Source organism: Octopus bimaculoides, chromosome 13 (genome assembly GCF_046866305.1).
Source record: "Octopus bimaculoides isolate indiv1 chromosome 13, ASM4686630v1, whole genome shotgun sequence".
NCBI lineage: Eukaryota > Metazoa > Mollusca > Cephalopoda > Octopoda > Octopodidae > Octopus > Octopus bimaculoides.
The window spans coordinates 48,360,302-48,372,801 of NC_142940.1; positions in this window are offsets into that span (position 1 = coordinate 48,360,302).

Below are 12,500 nucleotides of genomic sequence, written 5' to 3' on the forward strand. Positions count from 1 at the left end.
TTTAAAGTATGCATGTATAAATGTATGTATACATGTTTGTATATGTATTTATGAATATATACATGTTGTGCAAAAGCATCATCATTGCATATGTGTAATTGATTTGATTTTTCCAACTGGACACATGTATTTATTTGCATATCTACCCACACACGCACGCACACGAACACACATTTAAATAGATACATGCATACATATATATTCATATGTCTGTGAACGTGTGTAGGTATGTGTGTGTGTGTGTGTGTGTGTGTGTATGTGTGTGCGTGTGTGTGTGTGTGTTGGCAAGGGTGTGTGTGCGATTATGTCTGTGAGTGTACATGTACCTCCTATGCGCCAAACTTCTGGATAGATTTACACATTTTTATATTTCCAATAATAGCTTGTAATTGGAATTTCCTAATGAGCCGGGTCTTGTCTGGCTTTATAAAACTTTTCTCAAGAGTGTTGCAGAGACAGGAGGTCAAAAACCACGTATCCCAATATTTATAGGTTCAAATCTAAATGTATAGTTCAAGTGAAGTAACTACTGATTTCTCATTAGTTCTGTAGAAACGTTTTCTTTCTCTTTTATCTTTAACATTATAGTAACGTCTACTGAGCACATCATTTCCACTATTGTGCATACATTCTTTGGCTGTCTGGCACTGTGCAGCATACATTTATTCTTTCTTTATTTTGCCTACATTTTACACATGTTCTGACAATAACATTCCACCACTATTATTTCTAGATATATGCATGCGTGTGTGTGCCTGTGTCTGCGTGTGTCTGTGTGAGCGTGCGTGTGTCTGTGTGTGCGCGGGTGTGCATGTGTGTGTGAGAGAGATTGAGTGAGTGAGAGCAGAGTATATTCGTAAGTATGTCTTATTCTTATCTTCTTTATATGCATATATTTGTCTGCATACTGAATAGATAGATAGATAGATAGATAGATAGATAGATAGATAGATAGATAGACAGACAGAGAGATAGTGAGATCGATAGATAGAAAGATAAATATATATATATATTATATATATATATATATATATATATATATGTGTGTGTGTGTGTGTGTGTGTGTGTGTGTGTGTGTATGTGTGTGTGTGTATATAAAGAGAGAGAAAGAGATATAGGGAGACAGAAAGAGAGAGAATGAAGGTAGTAGGGGTTTTAAAAGTCAGAAAGAGAACAAGAAAAGTAAAGGACAGAATAAATAAGCAGAAAAAGAAAGAGAAAATATATTGTGTGATTGGGAAAGTGGAAAATGCAGAGATAATAATGTTGCCCCGAAGAAAGAGAAACTGCAGTCCATTTAGTTACATAGTAATTTTCACATAGCAACTAGTTGTTTAGTGATGGTAAAGAGGACATGTTGTTAATAAGCGATAAGAAAGCAGTACATCAATGAATTCCTATGTGATAACATATACGCTATACTGTGTGAGTGTGTTGATATTATCTCGTGAATGCTTTCACATAGCTACAGGAAGAGCGATGTATGTGTGTGTGTACGTGTGTACAGAAGGAGACAATAAGATGTGACGCGAGATGCTGGTAGATGTGAGACGTGAGATGTGAGATCTATTTATCAATCAATAAAGGTCTCGTATATATTTAGAAATATCAGCGGCGTTGAAGGTAGTAGTAATCGTAGTGGTTATGCCTTCTATGGCTAAGGTGCTTGTTTCGCAAACAAGCAATCCCTAGTTTGAAGTAGTTGCACGTAAATGAAAGGCGAAGAATATCTCTGTCGCTGTTCATATTTTCATGTTAATATTTTTGTAATATAAATGAACCCATAAAACAAAACAAGAGATTCGGTCTAGTGATAGAAGGAATCGTTAGCTCCAAATGAAGAAATAAAGTTTATTTATAAACTAAAAATGCACATTAAAACATTTAAACCTGATTTTAAATCTAGATGTATATACTAGTTTGTGCCTCCCTTTCTCTTTATCCGTGTATATAAGAAAAAAATAAGATTCAGTTGAATTATGTACTTAAGTTGAAGCACCAAGTCAGTCCGGTATTATCCGCACAGCTCCAAATAAGTTGGATAAAATCAAAAGAAGCAGCCTGATATCAATTAGTAATGCAGTACGACCGTTTCAAGCGAATCCATTTAATTGAACAATGCAATCATTGCATCAATTTAAATGCAGTGCTATATTTTGTGCAGCTAAAGATAGCACTGCATTTAGATTGATATAATGATTGAATTGTTCAATTAAATATTGCCGCTTGAAACGGTCATACTGCATTGCTACATGATATCCTGTTGCTTATTTTGATTTTACACACACACACACACACACACACTCATACGTATATACGAGGTGGTATCAAAAGTTCCCGACAATTTCTGTTGTAGCACGTTAACAGATGGCAGCACAAATTGCGCAGTCACACCTGGCAGTAACATTCAAGATGTAGTGTGCTGAATGATATCGCTTTGTTTACTTCGGAAGTTGTGAAATTTATGTTTTTTGGTATCACATGTATGCTGTAGTCTGCAATTTTTGTCATGGAGAGGAAATTGAAACAAAGAGCCAATTCTGCTACTGAGATGTTGAGCATGCTTCGACAAGCTTACGACGAGGCAATGGTTTGCACGCAATGTTTCGAGTGACACGGGGGCATCGAAAACGGAAGAACGTCCGTGAAAGACGCTGAACCATCTGAAAGACCTGCCACGAGCGTTACCCTTGGAACTGTGTAGAAACTTCATCAGCTTGTGCATGAGCATAATTGGAGGACAATCAAGGACGTTTTCTAGCGAAAGCGACCTCATCTGTGGAGCGTAAGAAATTGGGCTCTTCACGACGACAATACACCCTCTCAACGAGATCTTCTCACTCGTGGGTATCTCGGCAAAAAACAACATAGCATCACTTTGGCACCTGACTTATTCGCCAGATTCAGCTCCTGTGGATTTCTATCTCTTCCGCATGAGAAAAGGGCAGGTCAAAGGTTACCGTTTTAACACTGTTGTCGAGATCAATAGCGATTCGCAGAAGATCTTCGACACGATTAAGGAAAACGACTTCCAGGTCGGATTGCAAAATTGGTAGGAACGCTAAGAACGGCGTATTGCTGCGCAAGGTGACTATTTCGAATATTATGTTACGGCTTAGGTAAATACGTTATTATTATTAAACAGGAGTGGCTGTGTGGTAAGTAGCTTGCTCACCAACCACACGGTTTCCGGGTTCAGTCCCACTGCGTGTCACCTTGGGCGTGTGTCTTTTTCTATTGGTTCGGGCCGACCAAAGACTTATGAGTGGAGTTGGTAGACGGAAACGGAAAGAAGCCCGTCGTATATATGTATATATATATATATATATATATATATATATATATATGCGTGTGTGTGTGTGTGTGTGTTTGTGTGTCTGCGTTTCTCCTCCAACATCGCTTGACAACCGATGCTGGTGTGTTTATGTCCCCGTCACTTAGTGATTCGGCAAAAGAGACCGATAGAATAAGTACTAGGCTTAGAAAGAATAAGTCCTGGGGTCGATTTCTTCGACTAAAGGCGGTGATCCAGCATAGCCGCAGTCAAATGACTGAAAGAAGTAAAAGAGTAAAAGAAAGAGAGCGTTCGGAAACTTCTTGATACCACCTCGTGTATATATATATATATATATATATATATATATATATATATATATATATATATATATATATATATATATATACAAACACATACACACACACACCACACACTCAGACACGCACAAACACATATATACATATATAAATGTATATAAGAGAATAGTAGAAATTACGGATTCAGTGAATCATATCGCTATAACAGTAAGCTTCTTATTCAGAGACGGTTGCCAGTTGAATCGAGCAAAATGGTAGAAATAACAATGATGTACTGCTTATCTGCTGACTAGCATTTCTTATATGCATTAATTTTAAATATACATTAGTATTTTATAATTCTTATCACACGTATTGATGCAGATATGATTCTATACGTACATTGGCTTCCTGAAAATAATAATCTTGCAGGAGAAATGTTACGAAACAGCTGTAAGCTTAACGAAGTTATAGGGACAATAAATGTGTATTTACCTCTCACACATACTTAAATTATGCTATACACATATATGTGTGTGTGCTATACTCTGTGATTATGCGTGTGTATGTGTGTGTGTGTGTGTGTACTAATTCTCAAAAAAATATGTACTACTTTAGAATATAATTTATTAATACATTTTTTGATTACTATATTTGCAATAATTATATGTTTTAGCAATCTAGTACGTTGTAAACCTATTTCTGCAAAATGACATTGAAATATGTGTACATTATTTAGAAAGTTAGCACAATTAAAATAGGAGCTGTTGCAAAAAGTTGGAATTATGCCTCTATTTATAATGCTCTCTCTCTCTTTTTTTCTGTCTTTCACCCAGCCTAGTGTCGGTATTGACCCTCAACCACTCATATTCTCTTTCTCATCCTCTCTCTTTCTCTCGCCTCTCTCTCGCCTCACTATGTCTATCTATTTATCTATGTCTCATTATTTCTCTTTCATTCTCACTCTCTGTACGACATGTAATGTGACTGTAGAAATCTACCAACCAAGTAACGAACATTTATATCGTTTGTTATATGTCTCTGCTTGTGTGTTTGTGTATACATACACATATACATATATAGACACACGCACAAACACACGCACACACACATTCACACATACACACACACACACACACACACACAAAGAAAAGGTGACAGCCACACATGTTTGTGCCAGTGACGTCAGGAACCGTAATCTTAGTTATAAACTTAATTTTTATACCCGCCATCAGTCACTTCAACGTAGAATTAATTTGATGTTAGGATTGACAACCGCATATCTTCAAGATACTCGTAATAAGCCACAGTAAAAACTAACAATAGTCCAAAAGCTCCGTGTGACACAGCACCACATAGGACAAACCCTGAAGCACTAACATCCGCAAAAATGCAATAATGAATCGCATACTTTCAATCGCAGAATATGTAAGCAATGTAGGGAAACATTCCGATACACAACTCCGGCTACTCAGTTCCTACTACATTTAGTATATATTCAGAATTTTAGTATCTTTGTCAGTGAGACATAACTTTGTTAAGGTCGGAAGTTCCATTCCCGGCAGCGTATTTTGTCCTCGAGCAAAACACATAATTATACCTGTATTTATTTCAAAAGGCTAGTTTTTATCACACTTGCGTCATGCTGAGTCAAACTAGGAACTACGTTCAGGGAATAAGTGTCCGTGGAATGCTCAGCCGCTTACACGTTAATATCAAGAGCAGGGTCTTCCGTTGATCAGCTCAACTGGAACACTCATCGTCATAACCGAGGGAATGCTAGTTTTTGTTTGTCTTTGATTTTTTTAACTTTGTTCGAGTTAGGCATGTCATTGTACTGCATTGTACTGCATACCAGTTCCTGCAAAAGTTCTTCAAGCATTGTGATGCAATTATTTTGCTACTGATCACTTTCTTGACTGGATATTTGACACTATATATTTTTTCTCTCCTACTTGTTTCAGTGATAGGGCGGCCATGCTGGGGCATCATATAGCAGGATATTGTCAACCAAATCACCCCTACCGCCGTGCATATATTCTTAAGTCTGGCGCTTATACTAACAAGTACTGTTGCCGAATCACTAAGTTGCGTTAAGGTAAAGAAACGAACATCGGTCTTCAATTTAGGGGAGAGAGAAATGCAGACACAAAGGCGCTGCGAGTTCAGTTCCACTGTGTGCCACCTACCATTATTCCATTATCTATTTATCAGGTGTGGCGATTCTGCCCATAAGAAAGGAGCCAATAATACAATGTGCTTGTAGGTCATAACACTCGGGCAACGCTGGGATGCATTGCTAGTGTATATATATATATGTTTGTGTGTGTGTGTGTGTGTGTGTGTGTGTGTGTATATATATATATATATATATATATATATATATATACATATACACAAACAGACGCGCAAACGCACATATATATTTATATGTGTATCTTTGTGTCTGTTTTTGTCCTGCCACCATCGGTTTACGTCCACGTAACAAAGCGGTTCAGTAAAACAAGACGATACAATAATTACTAGGTTTACACAGAATAGATCCTGGGGTCGATGTCTTCTGCTAAAATACATTTTATGGTGGTGCTCCAGCATGACCCCAGTCAAATGACTGAAAGAAGTGAAAAAAGAAGATTCAAAAGTATATAAAAGAATATCAGAGAGAGGGAGAGTAAGAGGGAGAGAGAGAGAGAGAGAGAGAGTGTGTGAAAGAAAAGAGTTTCCACAGTAATCGTGTCGATCAAATTCATCCATAAGGCATAGGTTAGCCTGGTCTAGCCTGTCCTGGGGATTTTAGTAAACGAGCACTTACCAGAGATGCCGCCCTGTGGGACTAAACTTCAAACTACGTGGATGCAAAACGAGATTCTTAACCGCGTAATCATTTACCCTGGCAAGCAACGTTCATAAAGCTGCTCCGAAATCCACTATAATTTATGCACAACGGAATTCGCATCGGAAAGTGTGTGAATGTTGTTGCTACTGTTGACGTTATCTACTTTCACGTAACAACGGTTTGTTTCCATTTTGTCGCCGTTTTTCGTAACAGATCAGTTTTTTTTACCACCTCTGTTTGTCAATCAGCTTGGTGTTATTTTTCTTACATGTTTTCAGTTTTGCATTCTGTTAAATGTCAGCTTGTTGTATTTTCGACAAATTTGTTTTTGGCAGGTAGGCAACGTATTTCTCTTTATGTTTCTGCTTTCACCATTAGACACCGGGTTTACTACAACAATAGTTAGGTGAAGACTGCATTATAGCTTATAAGTAACTGAAATCGTTTTCAAGTAAAACAAAAAACAGTAAAGCCTTTATTTTTTTTTCAAATGAAGGGGGTATTTTCGAACAGACTCTTACCGCTCTTCTTAAAATTTCAACGCATTATAACACACCAGATGTCCTTTAATTCTTTGGGTGTAATCAACTATTCCTTTTCCTTCATCCAGGCGCAGGAGTGATACGTAATACATCATGTTATGTCAAGCAAACAACAACAAAAATATCCATAAACATGGCAGACGTCAAAAACCTGGACAACGGCCATGATGATTATTTCGGTAACAACGTTGTCGAAGATGATAATGATGATAATGATGATAATGAAGACGATGAGGACGATGACAATGATTTGATTTTCATCTCCTGCGTGCCTATCGGCAATGTAAATATTTGATAAACTTTTGAAGTCAATAAAATTCACTTATTACATTATCGATTTCATATCAAGTCAAACATTCACAAAATGTGATATTGTCTCTATTGATAAACTTGTTGTTTGTCTTGTTACCCATTTCATTGATGTTGCTTATTATTATTATTATTATTATTATTATTATTATTATTATTATCATTATTATTATTATTATTATTATTATTATTATTATAATTATTATTATTATTATTTCCGACATCGCACAGTATCCAATGTCGGGATGTTGTTGATTGAAGATTTAGTGTCTACCGGGGTTTTGCACTGTTTGTCAAGTCATAAGGACCTCACAGAGTTAGTATTTTACGCAATATGCGTGCTGTTCAAAGTAATACCGAATTTTGTAATACACTTAGATCGTAAGGTATTTCTAAAGTTTCCAGATGTTTCTTCAGACTCGGTGGTATTGAACCCAATGCTCCTATGACAATAGGGAAACCTTTATGTTTGACTCATGTAGCTGCCATATACTGGCGATCTCAATTCTCAGGTCCCCATATTTATCAATATTTTCTCTTTCTTTCATGATATGTTTATCTCCTGACACTACCACGTTGATTATTTCTCCCTCCTAAAGTTTACTATGTTCGGCTTTTGGTGCTCTAACACCTTGTCTGTCTGGAAGTTAAAGTCCCAGACGATTTTTGCCTTCTCCTTTTCCTCTATTACCTTTTGTGTTATATGCTGGTTCCAAGCACCTATTGCCTCGTATCCACACTTCCGACATAGTAACCAGTTTGATTTCGCATGTGTCTTTCGTACATGTTTCACTGAAACATCGTGTATGGGAGACATTTTGCTTTGCATGGCAATAAAATTACGTTTTTGCGATTATGTTCCTTAAAAAGTTGCTTCCTTCAAGATTTCTACAGGTTCCTTTATCCTATTGCACCGATGTTATTAGATTAGAATCGATTTTCAATGGAGAGCCCGGTGTATCACATCCATGTTGTCATTCAGCGCGGAGCTGAATCCCTGTTATTCAGCGCAGGCGGCGAGGTGACAGAATTGTTAGCCCGCCGGGCAAAATGGTTCGCTGCATTTCGTCTGTTTACGTTCTGAGTTCAAATTCCGTCGGGATTGACTTTGCCTTTCATCCTTTCTGAAAAGGTAAGTACCAGTGAAACAACGGGGTCGCTGTAATTGGCTAGTCCCCTCCCACCAACTTTCACACTTTGTGACAATTCTAGAAAGGATTATTATTTTTATCATCATCATTCATGCATCGAGCGAGCAGAATTGTTAGCAGGTTGGAAGAAACAGTATGTGGCATTTATTCATAATGCAAATTTTGTCAAGGTTAACATTGTTTAATCATTTTTCCGTTCTGAGTTGAAATTCTGCCAAGGTAGACTTTGCCTTTGACCTTTTCGGAGTTAATAATATTTGTAGTAGTTGAGCACTGTAATCAAAGTTATCGAATTACCCATACACCTAAAACTTTTGACCTTGAATTAAAATTTGAAACGAATATTATGGTTATCGAAAATGGAAGGGGAGGTGCTCTCACTTAGTGAATGCGTGAAAGGATGGTTAAATAGTAGAAGATGGCTAGGGTGAATGGACCTACTATAAACATGGACCTGTAAGTTGTAGAACAATGATGGGGATGGGGGCCTCTGGCTTTTGGTAGTCTGGGTAAAACTTGATCTGTGGAGTTTTTTTTCATTACACCATTCATGTGTTTACATATTTTTTATACTATGTATACGTCTATCTCATTTCACTGTCTTTTCCTTTCATCTCATCGCCGTAACCATCATTATTACTATTATTTCCATTTAACTTCTCCACAACTCTTGAGTTCACTCGTTCTGGCTAATTCTGTAACTTCGGCCAACCACCTGTTGTCAAGTGTCTCACAATGTCTCCCGGACGGATGAAACACAAAGTCGACCTCAGCAGATTTTGAACTCAGAACGTAGCGACGGGTGAAATACCGCTAAGTATTTCTTTCAGCGCTCTAACAATTCTGCCAGCTCGCCGTCTTCATGAAGCTATTACAATGCAAGGATATCTGGGAATTTTTGCTTGAGAACTAAGCTTTTTTAATTTCACCAGATATTAACGTACAAAAGCATCATTGCGTACAAAATATGCATATTCATCAAACCAGATTGACACTTCTGGACTATAGATTCAATTATGCATCCTCAATCGTAGCCAATTCCCACTTTAATTGCTTACAAATACCAGTACAATAAAAGTTAATGAGAGTGACAATAGAAACAGAACAACACTGCCTTTTGCACTCTTACATTATTTGCCTTCTACTTCTTACTTTATATTTAATATAATGTAAATTTATAAACCACTATTTATATTATCTTTATATTTCTGTTTGCTTTTGGTTTATTATATTTTTCCCTCCTTTACTTTCAGCTGACATTGGACTAGCTTTCTTGAAACGGTTTTGATGATACATTTCATACATTTATCATATATAGAAATGATATATAATTTATAGAATTTATATAGAATTTATATTGTAGCGTCTCATCTACATATATCTGTTTCGATAAATTTTTTAACAACTAGATATATTATGTTCATGAATATAATATTGATATTAGCGATGATGTTGACTCGGAAGTGGATGATGTCGTTCATGATGGCTAAGGGTGTTCTTGACAATGATGATGCTGCAAGTTTATAATATTAAGACGTTGATGTCGACGGTGATATCATTTGCGGTGAAGATATTGACGTTGTTAGGATTGGTGACGGTAAAATTGTTTAGTTCGATGACGATAATGTTGGTAGTAGTGGTGGCGCTCGGAAGAGTGATAGTGGGGATGGTGATGGCGGTGGTGGTGGTGGTGGTGGTGGTGGTGATGGTGGTAGTGTTGGTGGTGATGTTCATCATGATGATTTTATGTTTTACAGTATCTAATTATACTTTGTTCCTCATAGGTATAATTATTTCCGCTTTTCGCCGATGACGATTTTTTTTCTAATTAATTATCTTACTGAATAATACAGTATACATGTACATATAAAAACATAGAAACACTTATTCATATGAAATTATGTACATATAAGTGTATTAACGCATATATATATATATATATATATATATATATATATATATATATATATATATATATATATATATATATATATATATATATTCGTATAGAGTTATATATGTGCATGTACATACATATACATGTTTGTGAGTGAGTGTGTGTGTGTGTATGTACATATATATATATATTAAATATTCATATGTGTGTATATGTTATATTTATTCACGCATACATTCACACAGACATGCACACAAATGGCTGTATATGATATAATTGTATAATTGCATATATATACATATATACATATATATATTTACATATATACATATACATATACATACATATATATATATGCATATATGTATGTAAATATGTATAAAAGTAAGTGTATATATATATTATATACATATGTAAAAACATATATATTTACACACGCATAATACACACGACTCGTTTTATGTTGATTTTTTTTCTTATTAATAATAATAAGACCCTGTAGCAGTAACGATGTGGGTGAACTGTAAAATAAATATTTCTTTAATTATTCAATTCACTCCATTTTTAGTCAGTACTTGCTTTAGATATACATATTTTTTTCGTTTTCTCTATAATATTGAATTTAGAGCAAATTCCGTTATGGCAGACATATTTGGGATCGATTTCACAACTCCCTAGCGAAATAATACTGTATTAGTTAAAAACGTGGATAGATATAGACTAATTTTAATACAGTTCCTACAATAGGTTATATGTTAGTATACATTTGAACGCTTAGTACTCAAACACACACATATATATAGTGAATAATTTGAACTATAGTTACCTTGTCATATTGAGCAACAGAGACATTTATACAAGGTTAGCGTTACAGAATGGCATCAGGTGCAACGCATAGATTCTTAATATACGTCCTCTCGCTTAGATCGCACTGCTATACATAATACATTACATAGTTCAATTGACGTCAGTGCTGCTTTTTTTCTAAAATATGTTTGCGTTTTCTTCTGTTTCTGTCTGTCTATATAATTACTGTCTGGCTACTTACATGCAAGTATATACATTATATCTCACTTCCGCATTGTACACATGAACATATAAGCATATAAGCACGTGAGAATATATATATATATATATATATATATATATATATTCGTTCAGTGCAGTTTAAACCTAATTTACATTATGTCTCTAAAAATCTAGTTACTTTTAAGAATCGCACTTAAGATGAAGCAAAACAATCTTACAAACAATATCAAATGATATATATATATATATATATATATATATATATATATATATATATATATATATATATTCATGTGCCTATGCATGTGTGTGTATGTGTGTATGTATATAGGCGTCCCTATTTATAAACATTTACGTATTATTTTATAAACATGTATAAATATATACACTCAGATATTTATTCATGCATACGGGCATAATATTTGTATACATCGTAATTCTACATGTTTGGTAAGTGACATTTTCTCAGACTAATCGTTCTAAGGAAACAGTTCCACTAAGGAAAAGAGTTTTTCTATATTTTTTTTCAGCCATTCAGTAGCGCACAAAATATGTCGCATTTGCTTGCTATCAATATTCTGATATCATTTGGGTTGTGATATAATTTTTATTCGTTCTCTTATGTACTAGCGAGCTTTCTCTCAAGAAAATACCTACTATCTATTATATGGTTTCCTCCTTTCTTTTCTATATTACCTTGTTTATTTTCTTAGATAACAATTAAATTGAACATTTCAGTTGAACACAAACACACATACCACAAACAAACATACGTAAATCCATACATATATACATACAGACATGTATATATGCGCACATACAAGCATACATATATATATAAGCAATAAAAAATTTCTGAGCGAGATATGAACAGTAGCAGCACGACATCGTAAAGTATTTTTGCCACCTTAATGTGACTGGCACATAAAGGACGATGCTACTGTAGTTTATAGTCCCAAGAAGACATCTCCTCCACCTGTCTCTTCACACACTGTCTGTGCTCATTATACTATTGTCATAATTTGTATTTCATTTCATTTTCAGTGAAATCTTCATTTCATGTTCAATGTAAGATATTTTATTTACTCAACAAATAGCATTTAGTTATATTTCCAATTAAATTATTTCTTGATATCATTAGACTAATAAAAGTAATTATGATA